An 18082-nucleotide genomic window follows, 5' to 3' on the forward strand; every position below is an offset into this window, starting at 1 on the left:
TTAGCGTTTTCTGACCTTTTTGGAACCAGAAATGCATGTGATGCACTGACATCCATGTGAGCAAAACACTCACACATATGAGATAATAAAATAATAGTTTAGAAAACATGTACGTTTTAAAATAAAATGCTTAATGCACTTAAACTCATGCCAACTATTCTGTAAAATATCCAAGATTTGATACTATAAAAATATAAAGAATAATATGACTACTTTAAGCTTAATTAAATTATTGTTAAAGTTTATCTAGACAAAAACAATTTAACACAATTATTTAGTGCATAGGTCTTTAAATACATAAACTCAAGATATAGTGTATAAGAACAGACTGTTTTACAGCCACTGAGAACAGTAGGAAAATGGATGCAGCTGCAAAGAGTCACAGTAAATGAGTTAAGAAAGTTTCAGTAAAGCAAACTCCACATGTTTTCTCTCATTTGTGGATCTTGGGTTTCATACAGACACATAAAATCTCAGTTTTTCAGGTGCCATGAAAGCAGAAGGACAGTGTGTAAGGACACAGAGGGACTAACTGGAGGAGGAAGGGGGACAGAGAGATGCAGTGGTTGTGATCAGAACAGAGCAACAACATCACATCATCTCCTCATTTCCTCAGTCTTTTAGAGAAGGGTCCGTGCATACAAGGTAATACAGAATATATGCAAAACACTGAAATATAATGTGAAAACTTACTGTAAAGGGTAGATGGATAGTGTAAACTGCTGCAGAAATATGTTCTTATCAAAAAAGATGTTATGTTTGAATAACTATGTAAAAATATCTTGTAAATACAAATTAAAGTAATAACTTGCTAAAACAAGTAACAATATTAAATTTTACTGTGTGTACTTTTACACATTTCAATCACTTAAAGAAAAACTGTTAAAAAGCATTGTCATTATTCAGACTGAACAGGTTTTATTTAAATGTAAGCACATGCAGTAACAATTAGTGAAAAAAAAGACAATTAATTTGAAGGAGATAACAGAGGGATAAATGGGAATGTTTGTAGGGGAATAGGGGAAGGGGAAAAGGCTATACTGGTATCATAATCTCAAAAATACATACTACTTATTAAAAGAAAATTGGCAGAGATACCCCACTAACACATCGACCACTGAACCCTCAGACCTATTTTCGCCTCCAATGGAAAGAGCATCCACAGGAGCTGTAGCCCCACATGTACCTCAAGAAGTGACCACCTGAGCATTGGGCTCACTTCCACCAGGAGGAGCATTTACCAGAAGCTCTTCTCTTCTTGTGTCTGAAGGAGATATAAATAGAGTCACAGCCCCCAACTATACCAATTGGAGAAAGAGAGAACTCCTGAAGCACAAGCTCCACCTATACTAATTAGAGGAAGAGATGCATAGACAACAAGGTAAGAACACACTCAGCAATATAAAGATCAATATGTCACCACTATAAACTAGTGGTGCTACAACAACAATCCCAACACAGATGAAGTAGAAGAAAACGAACTAAAAAATAACTTTATGAGGATGATTGAGGCCCTTAAAGAGGAAATGAAAAATTCCCTTAAAGAAATAGAGGAAAAAAGACAAACAAAAAATTGGAAGGTACAAACAAACCCCATTTCAAAGAAACAAGAAAAAGCAATCAAACAAGTGAAGGAAACTATTCAAGACATGAAATCTGAAATAGAGGCAATAAAGAAAACACAAACCTTGGGAATTCTGGAAATAGAAAATCTGGGTGAGTAATCAGGAACCACAAATACAAGCATAAACAGCAGAAGACAAAAGGCAGAAGAGAGAATGCCAGACATTGAAGATAATTTGAAGGAGATAGATTCATCGGACAAAGAAAATTTTAAATCCAACAACTCCTTAACACAAAGCATGCAGGAAATCTGGGATTCCATGAAAAAACAGAAGCTAAGAAAAATAGGAATACAGAGAGCTCTAGATGTCATGGGACCAATGCATCATGGTTATTCATGGTCCTTTTCCCTGTGCCTCATCCATAGGTACCCCATCTGTCACTATAGTTGCTAGGATGGCAGATTGACCTGCAGCTCTAGGACTCTAGGGTGGTTGGAGACCAGGTATGTAGGGATTATTGTCATCTATTTGAACTGTAATTTGCATATTTCCTATGGCCTCCCTTTGTCTTTTCTAAACAAGAAAAGCACTTGAACAGCAATGCTGGAGAATATTTTTCTAAGATGCTGTTTATAAGCAAACCTGATTTGAGATGAAATCTGAATGGGACTAGGTTCCAGGGAATTTAGCATTGAACTAGACAGTCAAAACTTTTAGCCTTTGCCGAAAGTAATTTCAGTTCTCATTTAAATGTTCACAAGATGTAATGCTGTAAATAGTGCTGACCAGTCCTGTTGTCTCAGAGGAGCAGGTTGGGGGACAGCTCTTGTGAAGTCTCTTGCCTTTCCTAAGAGGCTACTTTACTTGAATTGTTGCATCTGTTTATTCTTCATGCTCCCATTCACAAAACTATAGTGTGTGTGGAAACTCTCCCAAAAACAGGTACATCAAAAGTGGACAAGCTAATCAAAAGTTTACCGATTTCCCAGAAACTTGTAAGTTTCCAGAGCAGATGAGACAAAGCTAATTTGGCCATAGAATAAATTTAAGGAATTTTTACCCGAGAAATATATGTGGCCTATTGTACTCCCCCTGCTCTGTCTCACTCAACTTTAGAATCCAGCCTATGTCCAGCCTTCTGCCTCTATGCCTCAGCTCAAGATGTTCATGGTCCCTAGAATTTGGTTTGGCTCGTAGTGTGTCCAGGTCTGTTCAGCAGCCTTTCCTTGTGACCATCCTAAACTTAACAGAACAGAATACCCACACCCAGATAACATTGTTGGAAGTGATGTAGCATATATATGATGGTGTTTGGGATTGCTTTTTAGTTTGAAGTGGGTGCATTAAGGTAAAATTTCCACTGCTGAGCCTAGAAGTATGCAGAGGAAAGAACTCAACCTGCATTGCATTGTTAGGAAGGTGACTACTTATGGTGGGGGTTGGGGGAGGGTCATGTAGATGATACAGAGGTGAAATAGAAATTCCTAAGTCTTTGCTATTTTGTAATGAAAATCCCCACATTAGCCTTGTTTAATCTCAATATAAGCCTGTTGTTCATCCTCAGGGAAAAAATGGTTTTCAAAATTAAGCTCCTCCAAGGCCCTGGGGCAGTGCCTGGGGTATGTGCTGGTCATCTTCGTGATTTCATGGCATTATTTCCCATATACATTATGACAGTAAGAAATCCAACACCTATTCCAGTGCCTGGGGACCGCCTGAGAACCGCCACTGAGCCTCACCTCCCGGGGGGAGCCTATGCACCCCAGATTCCCGGTCATCTTCTCAACCCACAGGACCAGACAATTTGGGACTTGTTTCTGGGCCCACATTCCAGTGCCCGGGGACTGGCTGAGGACTGCCATTGAGCCTCCCCTCCTGGTGGAAGCCTACACACCCCAGATTCCTGGTCTTCTTCTCCACGTTCAGGATCAGGCAATTTGGGGGAAATCCTCCTGCTTGCCCTCTCTCAGATCTCCTGGCCTGGGGGCCACAGCCAGGCCGACTCAACCCCAGAAAACCAAGTGACCAGGAGCCTGCAGAGAGAGCCTGTCCACTTCTGCCCACACTCAGGGAAAAGGGCAAAGGTGAGCTCCGGGTCCCCATCTTAGATCCAAATTCGTCCCACTTGCCCTTTCTCGGATTTCTTGGCCTGGGGACTGCAGCCAGGTCGACTCACCCCCGGACTACCAAGCAACCAGGAGCCTGCAGAGAGAACCGGGCTACTCCTGCCAACACTTAAGGCAGAGGACAAAGGACAGAGAGCAGAGGCCCAACAGTATTGGATAAACTTTCACACACTGAAAGGAAACCCTGCTCACCTACCCACCAGGAGAGGTAGAGGTTCTTTCTACACCCACTGAAAGAAGTGATGGGAAAAGGACAATATAAGAACATAGCAACAGAAAAACAAATATGACATAACCAGAGTCTAGAGATTCTACACCAGCAAGATCTGAACACCCCAATGTAGATGAAGCAGAAGGGAATGACATTAAAAACACCATCATGAAAATGATAGAGGCCCTCAAAGAGGATATAAGAAAATCCAATAAAGAAATGGAAGATAAAACAAACTAAAAAATCCAACAAATGCAAGGAAGGGAGGAAAACCCAAAGCAAAAATTACAAGAAACAATTTGAACAGTGCAAGGGTTGAAAGCTGACATGGAGACAATAAAAAACACAGTCTGAAGGAATACGGGAAATAGAAAAACTGGGGAAATGGTCAGGTACTACAGATGCAAGCATAACCAACATAATACAAGAGATGGAAGAGAGAATCTCAGGTGTAGAAAATACACTAGAAGATTCATTGACCAAAGAAAATCTTAAGTCCAACAAATCCCTAACACAAAATATCCAGGAAATATGGGACACCATGAAAAGACAAAACCTAAGAATATAGGTATAGAAGAAGGTAAAGAAATCCATCTCAAAGGGGCAGAAAACATATTCAACAAAATCATAGAAGAAAACTTTTCAAACCTAAAGAAAGACATGCCAATGAAGGTACAAGAAGCTTACAGAACACCAAATAGAGTAGACCACAAAAAAGTCCCCTTGCCACATAATAATCAAAACCCCAAGCATACAGAATAAAGAAAGAATACATAGAGCTGTAAAGGGAAGCTTTTTCCTTGAGAGAAGCCTTCCCGACAGCCTGGTTCTAGAGCCACATCAGTCCCAAATAAACACACAGGAGGCTATATTAATTATGAAGCTGTTGGCCTTGCTTGTTTCTTACTGGCTAGCTCTGACTTAAGTAATTACCCCATAATTGTTAATCTAATTATGCTTCTTACCGGAGAATAGTTCTGGGCTTCCTACCCCATGGCATTACATCTTGACTCTCTGTGTTCCTCCTACCCAGAGTCCTCCTGGACTCCTAGTCCCACCTATCTAACTTCCCTATTGGCCAACAGTGCTTTATTGACATAATCACAGGACTTCCCCCATCATAGAACAGCTAAGGAAAAAGGTCAAATAACATATAAAAGCAAAACTATCAGAATTACACCTGACTTCCCCATGGAAACTCTGAAAGAAAGAAAGTCCTGGATAGATATCCTATCAACACTAAGAGAGATTACAGATACCAGCCCAGACTACTGTACCCACCAAAGCTTTCAATCAATATAGATGGAAAAACAAGATATTCCATGACAAAATCAGATTTAAACAATACATATCCACTAACCCAGCCCTACAGAAAGTTCTTGAAGGAAAACTCCAATCCAAGGAAGTTAACTACAACCAGAAAATCATAGGCAATAGATAATCCCACTTTACCAAGAGCCAAAAGAAAAAAAAGGGGTGGAAATTCACATATAACTCCACCAACAAAAAACATTCCAAAACAAATAAGAATGAGCATTCAAAGGTCATTAATATCCCTCAATATTAATGGTCTTAATTCACCCATAAAAAGGAATAGGCTAACAGAATGAAATTGAATATACCTTCTTATAGAACTTTTGTGCTTCTGTGTTTTGCTTTTCTTATTGGACCTCATAGACAACTGTATCTACAGTTGAAAGATTTCCTGTGGTGGTTAAGATTTTCTGGTGTGGAGATAGAAGACATATGGAAGGGGTTACTCTAACACTGACATGTATTCCATAAGCTTTTTCAAGGTGTTTATTTTATTGCAGTGTGTTAAACTTCTTTGATAGTAAAGCAAAAAAAATAATAATAGGGATAGAAGAAGGAGAAGAAGTACAACTCAAAGGCACAGGAAATATCTTCAATAAAATCATAGAAGAAAACTCGCCAACCTAAAGAAAGGCATGCCTATAGATATACAAGAAGCTTACAGAACAGCAAATACACTGGACAGAAAAAAAAGTTCCATCACCACATAATAATCCAAACAAGAAACATACAGAATAAAGAATATTAAGAGCTGAATGCAAAGGAGAAAGGGCATGTAAAGGCAGACCTATGAGAATTACAGATGAATTCTCTGGAAGGGGGCAGGCCAAACCAGCCTGCATCTGCCATCATTGGAATCTTGGACTCCTTTGCACCCACTGAAAGAGGTGAGTATTGGGCCACATACTTGGCAACATATCAAACCTCAACGGTTACAAAAAAAATTGGAAATACTACATGCACCTTATCATACCACCATGCATTAAAATTAGAATTCAACAACAATACAAACTGCAGAAACCCTACAAACTCATGAAAATTGAATAATGCACAATTACACCACACTTGAGTCACAGAAGAAATAAAAAAAGAAATTAAAGACTTCCTAGAATTCAATGAGAATGCAGGCACGACATACCCAAACCTATGGGACATTTTGAAAGCAGTGTTATAAGGGAAGTTCATAGAAATAAGTGCCCACATGTAGAAACTAGAGAATTAACAGCACAGCTGAAAGTTCTAGAACACAAAGACTCAAACTCACCCAGGAGGAGTAGACACCAGGAAATAATCAACCTGAGGGTTGAAATCAACAGAGTAGAAACTAGGAAAACAACACAATCAATGTAACAAACACTTGGTTCTTTGAGAAAATCAACAAAGTAGACAAACCAAACCTTTATCCAAAATTACCAAATGGCAGAGTGTGAACATGCAAATTAACCAAGTCAGAAACCAAAAGAGGGACATAACAATGGACATTGAGGAAATCCAGAGAATCATAAAATCATATTTTGAAAAATCGTACTCCACAAAATTCAAAAATTTAAAGGAAATGGACAATTTTCTGGATAGCTATCACTTGTCAAAATTAAATCAAGAACATATAAGCAATTTAAATAAACCTATAACCCCTATGGAAATAGAAGCAGTCATCAAAAGTCTCCCAACCAAAAAAAGCCGAGGTCCAGGTAGCCTCAGTGCAGAATTTTACCAGAAATTCAAAGAATAGCTAATACCAATTCTTTTCAAACTATTCCACACAATAGAAGCAGAAGGGTCATTGCCAAACTCTTTCTACAAGGCTTCAATAATCTTAATAACCCAAGCCACACAAAGACACAACTAAGAAAGAGAACTTCAGACAAATATCCCTCATGAACATTGATGCAAAAATACTCAATAAAATACTAGCAAATAAGTTTCAGGAACACAACAAAACAATCATTCACCATGATCAAGTAGGTTTCATCCCAGGATACAAAAATCCATCAATGTAATCCACCATATAAACAAGCTGAGAAACAAAAATCACATGATCATCTCACTAGATGCTGAAAAAGCCTTTGACAAAATCCAACACCCCTTCATGATAAAGGTCTTGGAGAGAACTGGGATAACAGAAACATACCAAAAGATAATCAAAGTTATATGCAGTAAACAAACAGCCAACATCAAACTAAATGGACAGAAACTCAACACAATTCCTCTAAAATCAGGAACAAGACAAGGCTGTCCACTCTCTCCATACATTTTCAATATTGTACTCAAATTTCTAGCCAGAGTAATAAGGCAACAAAAGGAGATAAAGGGGATACAAATTGGAAAGGAAGAGCCCGAACTTTCACTATTTGTAGATGATATGATAGTGATCCACAAATGTCTACCAGGGAACTCCTACAGTTAATAAATACTTTCAGCAAATTGGCAGGATACAAGATCAACTCAGGAAAATCAGCAGCCCTACTATATACAAAAAATAAAAGGGTTGAGAAAGAAATCAGAGAAACATCACACTTTACAACTGGCACAAACAACATAAAATAACTTGGGATAATGCTGACCAAACAAGTGAAAGACCTGTATCACAAGAACTTTGAGACTTTAAAGAAAGAATTTAAAGATATCAGAAAAGGAAAAGATTTCCCATGCTCTTGGATAGGTAGAATCAACATTGTAAAAATGGTAATCCTGCTAAAAGCAATCTACACATTCAATGCAATCCCCATTAAAATACCAGCAAAAATTCTTCACAGACATTGAAAGAACAATAGTTAACTTTGTATGGAAAAACAAAAGACCCAGTATAGCCTAAACAACCTTATTCAACAATGCAACATCTGGAAGAATCACCATCCCTGACCTCAAGTTCTGTTATAAAGCTATAGACGTGAAAACACCTTGGTATTGGCACAAAAATAGACAGGTAGACCAATGGAATGGAGTTGAACACAATGAGATTAACACATACATGTATGAACATCTGATCTTTGACAAAGAAGCTAAAAATATACAATGGAAAAAAAGAAAGCATCTTCAACAAATGGTGCTGGCATGACTGGATGATGGCATGTAGAAGGAGGATAGTTCCAGGTCAATCTCCATGAACAAAACTTAAGTCCAATGGATCAAAGACCTCAACATAAATCAAGCCACAGTGAACCTCTTAGAAGAGAAAGTGGGTGGTACCCTTGAACGAATTAGTACAGGATACTGCTTCCTGAGCATAAAACCAGTAGCAAAGACACTGAGGTCAATGATTAATACATGGGACCTCCTGAAATTGAGAAGCTTCTGTAAGACAAATGACACTGTCAAAAAGACAAAAAGGCAGCTCACAGAATGGGAAAAGATATTCATTATCCCTACATCTGACAGAGGACTGATCTCCAAAATTGACAAAGAACTCAAGAAGCAAGTCTCCAAAACACCAAAGGATGCAATTAAAAAGTAGGCTGGAGAACTAAATAGAGAATTCTCAATAGTGGAGTCTAAAATGGCTGAGAGGCACTTGATAAAGTGTTCAACATCCCTAGCCATCAAAGAAATGCAAATCAAAACAGCTCTGAGATACCATCTGTCACAATGGCTAAAATCAAAAAACCAAAGGTACTTTATGCTGGAGAGGATGTGGAGAAAGAGGAACACTCCTCCACTGCTAGTGGGAGTGCCAACTTGTACAACCACTTTGGAGATTCCTCAGAAAATTGAGAATCAGCCTACCACAAGACCCAGCAAATTCACTCTTAGACATATATCCAAAAGATGCCCATTCATACAGCAACAATATCTGTTCCACTATGTTCATAGCAGCATTATTTGTAATAGCCAGATCCTGGAAGCAGCCTAGATGCCCCTAAACTGAAGAGTGGATAGAGAAAATGTGGTACATTTACACAAAGGAGTACTATTCAGCAGAAAAAAAGTAGAATTCTGAAATTTGTAGTTAAATGGATGGCACTAGAAAAAACCATCCTGAGTGAGGTAACCCAGTCACAAAAAGACAAACATGTTATGTACTCTCTCATATGTGTACTTTAGACATAGATCTGGGAGATTCCAGCCTATAATCCCATGGCGAGAGAGTCTGGGAAACAGAACCTTCATGCAATGACTCTTGGAAGCAGAGGCAGACTCCCACAGCTAAACACTGAGCTGAACCCAAGGAACCCAGTGACAGAGAGGGAGGACTGATGAGCAAAGGGGTTAAGACTGGGCTGGTTTGAGAGGAAACAGGGGACCAGCTGTTCCATGGGTCCAAGAAACCAGAGGAGCCAGGGAGACCAAGGGAACAGCTGTTCCGGTGGAGCCAGGTAAACAGACCCTGCATCTGAGCCTGTGTTCCAGTGCCTGGGGATTGCCTGGGAATTGCACAGAGCTTTCAATTCCGGCAGGAGCCAAGCACCCCAGATTCCAGATTTCTTCTCTCACCAATGAGACCAGGAATACAGAGGAAACAGGGAGACCAGGGGACCAGCTGTTTCCTCAGGTCCAGGAAACCAGAGGAGCCAGGGAGACCAGGGGAGCAGCCGTTCTGGCGGGTCCTGGGACCAGAACTAGGACAAGCAATAGAAGAACTACCAGATTATTGGACTTGCTAGCACCCATCAAAAGCAACTCTGGTCGCGTAACCACCAGATCAGTAAGGGCTCGTTCTGCACCCACTAGAAGAAGAGAAGGGGAAAAGACAATACAAAAACACCCAGCAACAGAAAAAAAATATGACACCACCAGTTTCTAGAGACTCCACACCAACAAGACTCCAACATTCCAATGCAAACGAAGCAGAAGAGAATGGCCTTAAAATCACTTTCATGAAAATGATAGAGGCCCTAAAAGAGGATATAGGAAAATCCCTCAAAGAAATAGACGAAAAAGCAAACCAAAAAATGCAAGAAATGGAAGAAAAAAACAAACCAAACAAGGCAGGAAATGGAAGAAGAAACAAACAAAAAAAGGCAGTAAATGGAAGAAAAAACAAACCAAAAAATACAAGAACTGGAAGAAAAAGCAAACAAAAAATGCAAGAAATGGAACAAAAAGCAAACCAAAAAATGCAAGAAATGGAAGAAAGAACAAATGAAAAAATTCATAAAATGCAACAAATGGACGAAAAGATAAACCAAAAATTGCAAGAAAAAATTCAAACAGTGCAAGGGTTGAAAACTGAAATAGAGACATTAAAAAACACAATCTGAAGAAGGCTGGAAATAGAAAACCTGGGCAAACAGTCAGGTACTACCGGTACAAGCATTACCAACAGAATACAAGAGATGGAAGAGAGAATCTCAGGTGTTGAAGATACACTAGGAGAAATGGATTCATCAACCAAAGAAAATCTTAAGTCCAACAAATCCTTAACACAAAACATCCAGGAACTATGGGACACCATGAAAAGACCAAACCTAAGAATAATAGGTATAGAGGAATGTGAAGAAAACCACCTCAAAGGGGCAGAAAACATATTCAACAAAAACATAGAAGAAAACTTTCCAAACCTGAAGAAAGACACGCCAATGACGGTACAAAAAGCTTACAGAACATCAAATAGAGTAGACCACAAAAAAAGTCCCCTCGCCACATAATAATCAAGACCCCAAATATACAGAATAAAGAAAGAATATTAAGAGCAACTAAGGAAAAAGGCCAAGTAACATATAAAGGCAGACCTATCAGAATTACACCTGACTTCTCCATAGAAACTCTGAAAGCCAGAAGGTCCTGGATAGATATTCTACCATACTATACCCGGCAAAGCTCTCAATCACTATAGATGGAGAAAACTAGATATTCCATGACAACACCAGATTCAAGCAATACGTGTCCACTAACCCAGCCTTACAGAAAGTTTTGGAAGGAAAACTCCAACCCAAGGAAGTTAACTACAACCAGAAAAACATAGGCATTATGTTCTAGCCATTGCCATACGACAACAAAAGGGGATCTAGGGGATACAAATTGGGAAGGAACAGGTCAAACTTTCACTGTTTGCAGATGATATGATAGTTTACATAAGTGACCCAAAGAACTCTACCAGAGAACTCTTACAGCTGATTAACACCTTCAGCAAAGTGGCAGGCTACAAGGTCAACTCAAGAAAATCAGTAGCCCTACTATATACAGATGATAAAAGGGCTGAGAAAGAAATCAGAGAAACATCACCCTTTACAATTGCCACAAACAATATTAAATACCTTGGGGTAACACTAACCAAACAAGTGAAAGACCTGTATTGCAAGAACTTCGAATCTTTAAAGAAAGAAACTAAAGAAGCCCTCAGAAAATGGAAAGATCGCCCATGGTCTTGGATAGGTAGGATCAATGTAGTAAAAATGGCAATCCTGCCAAAAGCAATCTACAGATTCAATGCAATCCCCATTAAAATCCCAGCACAATTCTTCAGAGACCTTGAAAGAACAATAATCAATTTTGTATGGAAAAACAAAAGACCCAGGATAGCCAAAACAACCCTGTTCAACAAAGCAATATATGAACATCTGATCTTTGATAAAGAAGCTGAAAATATGCAATGGAATAAAGAAAGAATCTTCAACAAATGATGCTGACATAACTGGATGCTGGCATGTAGAAAACTGCGGGTCGATCCATGTTTATCACCATGCACAAAACTTAAATCTTAATGGATCACAGATCTCAACATAAATCCAGCCACACTGATCCTCTTAGAATAGAAAGTGGGTGGTACCCTTGAACAAATTGGTACAGAAGAGAGCTTCCTGAACATAACACCAGTAGCACAGACAGTGAGATCAACAATTAATAAATGGGACCTCCTGAAACTGAGAAGCTTCTGTAAGGCAAAGGACACAGTCAGCAAGACAAAAAGGCACCCCACAGAATGGGAAAAAATATTCCCTAACCCCACATCTGACAGAGGGTTGATCTCCAAAATATACAAAGAACTCAACAAGTAAGTCTCCAAAACACCAAAGAGTCCAAATAAAAAATGGGCTGCAGTACTAAATAAAGAACTTTCATTAGAGGAATCTAAAATGGCTGAGAGGCTCTTGAGACAGTGCTCAACATCCTTAGCCATCCGGGAAATGCAAATCAAAACAACTCTGAGATACATGTCACTCCTGTCAGAATGGCTAAAATCAAAAACGCCAATGACAATTTATGCTGGAGAGGATGTGGTGAAAGGGGAACATTCCTCCATTGCTGGTGGGAGTGCCACATGGTTCAGCCACTTTGGAAATCAGTATGGAGATTCCTCAGAAAAATGAGAATAAACCTACCAGAAGTCCCAGCAACTCTGCTCTTAGGCATATAACCAAAAGATGTCCATTCATACAACAAGGATGTCTGTTCCACTATGTTCATAGCAGCATTATTTGTAATAGCCAGAACTTGGAATCAACCTAGATGCCCCTCAACCAAAGAGTAGATAGAGAAAATGGGGTATATTTACACAATGGAGTACTATTCAGCAGAAAAAAAACAATGGAATCCTGAGATTTACAGGCAAATGGATGACTTTAGAAGAAACCATCCTGAGTGAGGTAACTCAGTCACAAAAAGAGAAACATGGCATGTACTCCCTCATATAAGGATTTTAGACATAGATCGGCTGAGTGCCAGCCTACAATCCCATGACCAGAGAGTCTAGGAAACAGAAACTTCATTCAGTGGCTGATGGAAGAAGAGGCAGACTCCCAAGGCTAAGTACTGAGCTGAACTCAAGAAAGCCAGTAACAGAGAGGGAGGACTGATGACCTAAGGAGTTAAGACTGGGCTGGTTTAACCCCAGAAACAGCTGACCTGACAAGGGTTAACTCTTGAATCCCAGGCTGATGCCTGGGAATCCAACATGGGACTGATCAAGACCCCCTGAACGGTGGTGTCAGTGAGGAGGCCTAGGTAATCTATTGAGCCTTGGGCAGTAGATCAGTATGCATCCCGAGTATACACATGGACTTTGGACTCCCAACCAACTATGTGATATGAACTCTCACCCTGAACTCTTGGGGGAGGGTCTAGGTCCTGCACTCGATGAAATGAAAGTCTATGGGCACCCCCATGGACGGCCTCACCCTCCCTGGGGAAATGAGGGGATAATGCGGGAGTTGGGGGGAGGGCACGGGGGGACGGGAAGGAAAGGGAGAGGGACCTGGAACTGATGTGAACCAACCATGTTTCTAATCTAAAATTAAACTTAAAAATAAAAAAAATTAATAATATTAAAAAGATGAAAAAAAGAAATTGCAGGGAAATTAAATAATTTGCATAATTCCTTTTTAATAAATTAGCAGGTCATAATTTAAATATGTTACCATCTTACCGAATAGCAAAGCCCATCATAACAGAATTAATACAAGATACCTTATGATTAAAGCATTGTATAGAATTCAATATATTTGTAATTGTCACTGATTTTTATAACCTGCAGGTATGGAAGGTCAGGAGAGGTACTCACAGTTTGACTAAGTTATATCTCTAAAACATTACAAACACATTCACACACACTCACACAGAAAGATCTCACAGAAATTCTGATCATGTCTATCATTTACATTCAGGAAATGCTTAATTGCCTTAACTCTGATAACTGTAAATCTTCACATGAAATATTTATAAATAAAATCACACTATGAGGTGTACTGAGTAGGGCAGCTTTTCTTTGAGGGAGCCCTAAAATAATTTTATTGAACAACAAAATATAAAGTAGCCCTCACAGCAGTACCAATCCTAAATTCACATTAGTACATTTTACTGATAGGTTTTTATTTTTAGAGATTTGTATTTTCAGGGGTATTTTTCACTTCCCTTTAAAAGTTATTTTTATGATCATTAACATATTATACTGTTAGTTTTGAGTAAAAAAAATAGACTGGGCTGGTTTAACCCTCAGGAACAGCTGACCTGAACAAGGGGGAGCTCTTGAATCCCAGACTGATGGCTGGGAATCCAGCATGGGGCTGATCAAAACACCCTGAATGTGGGTGTCAGTGAGGAGGCCTAGGCAATCTATGGGGCCTTGGGTAGTATATCAGTATTTATCCCTGTCACACAAATGGACTTTGGGTGCCCATCACACAATGAGAGATGCACTCTTACCCTGAACTCTTGGGGGAGGGTCTAGGTCCTGCCCTGCATGAAATGACAGACTATGGACACCCCCATGGAGGGTCTCACCCTCCCTGGGAAAAGGAGGGGTATGGGAGGATTGGTGGGAGGGCATAGGAATAGGGGAGGGAAAGGGAGAGGGACCTGGGCTTCACATGTGAAGCAATCTTGTTTCTAATTTAAATTTAAGAATAAAAATAAATTAAAAAAGAATATTATAATGTTTCATCATCTGTAAAGAGGGTAATTTTAACTTCTTTCTTATCTATATCCCTTTTACTTCTTTCTGTCTGTTAATATTTTATTATTTCTTTGAGAATGTGTTTTGATTGTACTCACTTCTTTCTCTAACTTCCCCTTTCCTACCCATCCAATTTTGTGTTTGTTTTTTTAACTAAAGACCAATATCTTCCACCCAAGTATTTTTGGATTTGTGACTTTCCACTAGACCACGGGCTACAATTTTGGAGAAAACTTACTGTCCTTTTCCAGTAGCAATGAATAGCTCTTTGGCTAGGTGTAGAATTTCATGCCTAACTCCTCCATGAGGAAATGTGACCTGATTTTGGATTGCTCAGGCAATCTACCACATAAATAGGCTAAAAGACATAAACTACAAGATCATCTAAGTACATGCATAACAACTCTTTAACACAATCCAACATCCATTCATGGTAAAAGTCCAGGAGAAATAAGGATACAGTAATTCTATCTCAACATAATAAAGGCAATATATAGAAAGCCACAGTCAGTATGATACTAAACAAAAATAAAATACAAAAAAATTTCTCTATAATCAAGAAAAAGACAAAGGCCTCTACTTTCCCTTTCCCTGTTCAACATAATATTTGAGGTCTTAGCTAGAGTACCAAGAAAGTGAGAGAGCTAAAATAGGGAATGAAAAGGCCAATATACTTATTTGCAGATGATATATTTCTATACATAAAATACTCCTCCAGAAAACTCTTACAGCTAATGAACACATTCATCAAAGTAGCAAGATACAACAGAGCTATCAGTACCTTTCTTACATGTAAATGACAAACTTCCCAAGAAATATATTAAGGAAATAACATAATTTATAATGGCATCAAAAAAGATAGAACACTTTGGAGTAAATCTAACCAAGGAAGTGAAAGACATTTCTAATGAAAACCCCAAAGCATTTTGGAAAGGAAATGAAGGTGATACTAAAAGATAGGGTAAACTATTATATTCATGGATTGAAAAAAATGGTCATCCTAAAACATCAACTTGTAGATTCAACACAATCCCTATTAAAATATTTAATACAGGAATCACATAAAAGCAAAACCAAAAGATATAATATACTCAAAGGACCTGTAAGGTACAAAAACGTTCTTTGACAAAGCATTATGGAACAAAGAGCCCCTAAGAATGGAATTGAGTTTATTTCGTGTTGGCCATTTATATTTTATGAGAAAAAAGTCCAATGAAATAAAAATAGAAAAATAAAATAAATTTTAAAATTTCAACACAGTCATTCACAGAATTTGAAAATACAATCTTAACTTTAATATTGGAATACAAATGATCCAAGAAAGCCAAAATAAACGTGAACAACAGAAAACTTGCTGGAAGTATCACCATCTCAGATTTCAAGTTATATTATAGAACTATAGTAGTAAAAAGAAGCATGATACTGGCATACAAACCAGCTCATTGATCAATGAAGTAGAATTAAGGACCTGTATATAAACCAACACTCCTACAGCCACCTGATTTTTTACAAAGATGCCAAAAATACACGCAGTAAAGAAGATGGAATCTTGAATAAATGGTGCTGGTCAAATTGGATAGCTATATATACAATGATAAAATTAGATCCTTATCTCTCACACTGAGAAAACTGAACTCCAAATTGATCAAAGACTTTGACATAAGACCTGATATAATGACTTTTGTAAAGGATAAAGTAGGGAATAAGTTTGAACCTACAGACACAAGAATGGAGGTTCTGACACAACCTCAGTAACATAGTCATGAAGACCAACAATTGATAGATAGAACCATGTGAAACTAAAAAAATTCTTTACAGGAAAGGATGCCATCACTTGAGTAAAGGGGCAATCTACAGAATAGGAAAATGTCTCTACCAACTGTGTATCTAACAGAGCATTAATATTCAGAATATACTATTGGAGATGAGGAAAGGGTTGGCAGATTTGAAGACATGGTTATGCAATGTCCATCAAAAACATTTATGCCCTCACTTTTCTAGATCTCAAGTAAGCAGTAGTGAGTTTTCAGAAAAGACCTAATATTAAAGAGAAAACAACAGAAAAAATACATCACAAATCCACACACTATATATTTGGCCCTCTGTTATTCACATAGCATCCACTGTCTTAATAATGTGGGTTCATTGGAAGACTTAGTTTCTAAGTGTAGGGAATATAAACTCCCAATTCAAGAATAGGTTCCTCCTGAACATGTCTCTCCAGAATACATAATTTTAGAAAAACAATTATACAAATCTTTCCATCAAAGTAGGTAATTAATTCCTGAGAGAGAAATAACAATGTCCCTGAACCTTTCTGGAACTTTTGTAACTATCTGTGTAGTGTAAAGTGGAAATGTTCTGTTGCCATTTAAAAAGATTTATCATGGATGAGGTGGCACATACAAAACCATAAGATTCCTGCAGACTTTCATTTCCTGCTTAATAGGACCAGAACTGCATACAACAAGCAGTCCTTTATGTGTTACAAGTAAATCCATTCTGATTCAAAATCTAGATTTTTATAAAAATATTTCAAAGACTAAGCTAGATGGAGTAATTTTTAGTTTTAAGAATATTTTACTTTTTGATGTATTACAGTTTCACTTTCTATAAGTTATCTACAAAAATTAACACGTTTGATGTGTGTAATTTCTTAATAACTGTTTATTTACTATTTATTCTTTCTCCACCATGTCACATCTCTAATAATGAGACTTACAGATAACAAAAGGAGTTTGATTTCAGATGGTATTTGTTCCCAATACCCCTAAACAGAATTAGGATCATCCTCTATCTACTAAAATGACTAAGGTAAGTGTTTCAATTGTGTGGATCTTATTAAACATCTCTACTTTCAATACAGTAAATATTATATTTCAACACCTTAAATATAGCAATAGAACATTCAATTTTCACACAGTTCTTCAAAAGATGATTGGTAAACATGATTAACCTAGCTTCGCGAATAAAACTTTGAGGATTAGAAGGATTAAGTAATTTCTATGATGTAGCCTTCTGGCATGTTTTTGCCATGAAACACTTTCCTATCAAGAAAGACTGATCAGGGGATGTAAGAAATCATTTAAATATACTTCTTACACACAAAAATATGCGTTAATATTAGACATAGTGAATAAACAAGTTTCATGAACAAATACATACAACCCTTCCTGGGATTGGGTGTTGTTGATGAGCTTTTGTGCCTTCTGTGAAAGCAAATTTGAAGATAATTCTTCCTGAACCTACTACAGAATTAACTCTTTAGCTCCTATCACTGGTTTCTCCCTTCTTTTAGGAATGCACAGTTCATAAAAATAAACATAAATCCCATAAGTGTCAATAGCACTGTAGTATACATTTTCATATATATTCTATTAATTCCTCTAATAATTTTTAAAGTTGTGTTGCTTTTTTACTTTGCAAAAAGCAGGATGAAGCATACAAAGAAATATCACTTAGAAGAAATCAAGACTATAACAAATATACTTACAATTCTAAGTCCAATATTCTTGAGCACTGTGATAAAAAATTAAAC

The sequence above is a fragment of the Mesocricetus auratus genome, unplaced genomic scaffold (assembly GCF_017639785.1).
Source record: "Mesocricetus auratus isolate SY011 unplaced genomic scaffold, BCM_Maur_2.0 Super-Scaffold_100004, whole genome shotgun sequence".
NCBI lineage: Eukaryota > Metazoa > Chordata > Mammalia > Rodentia > Cricetidae > Mesocricetus > Mesocricetus auratus.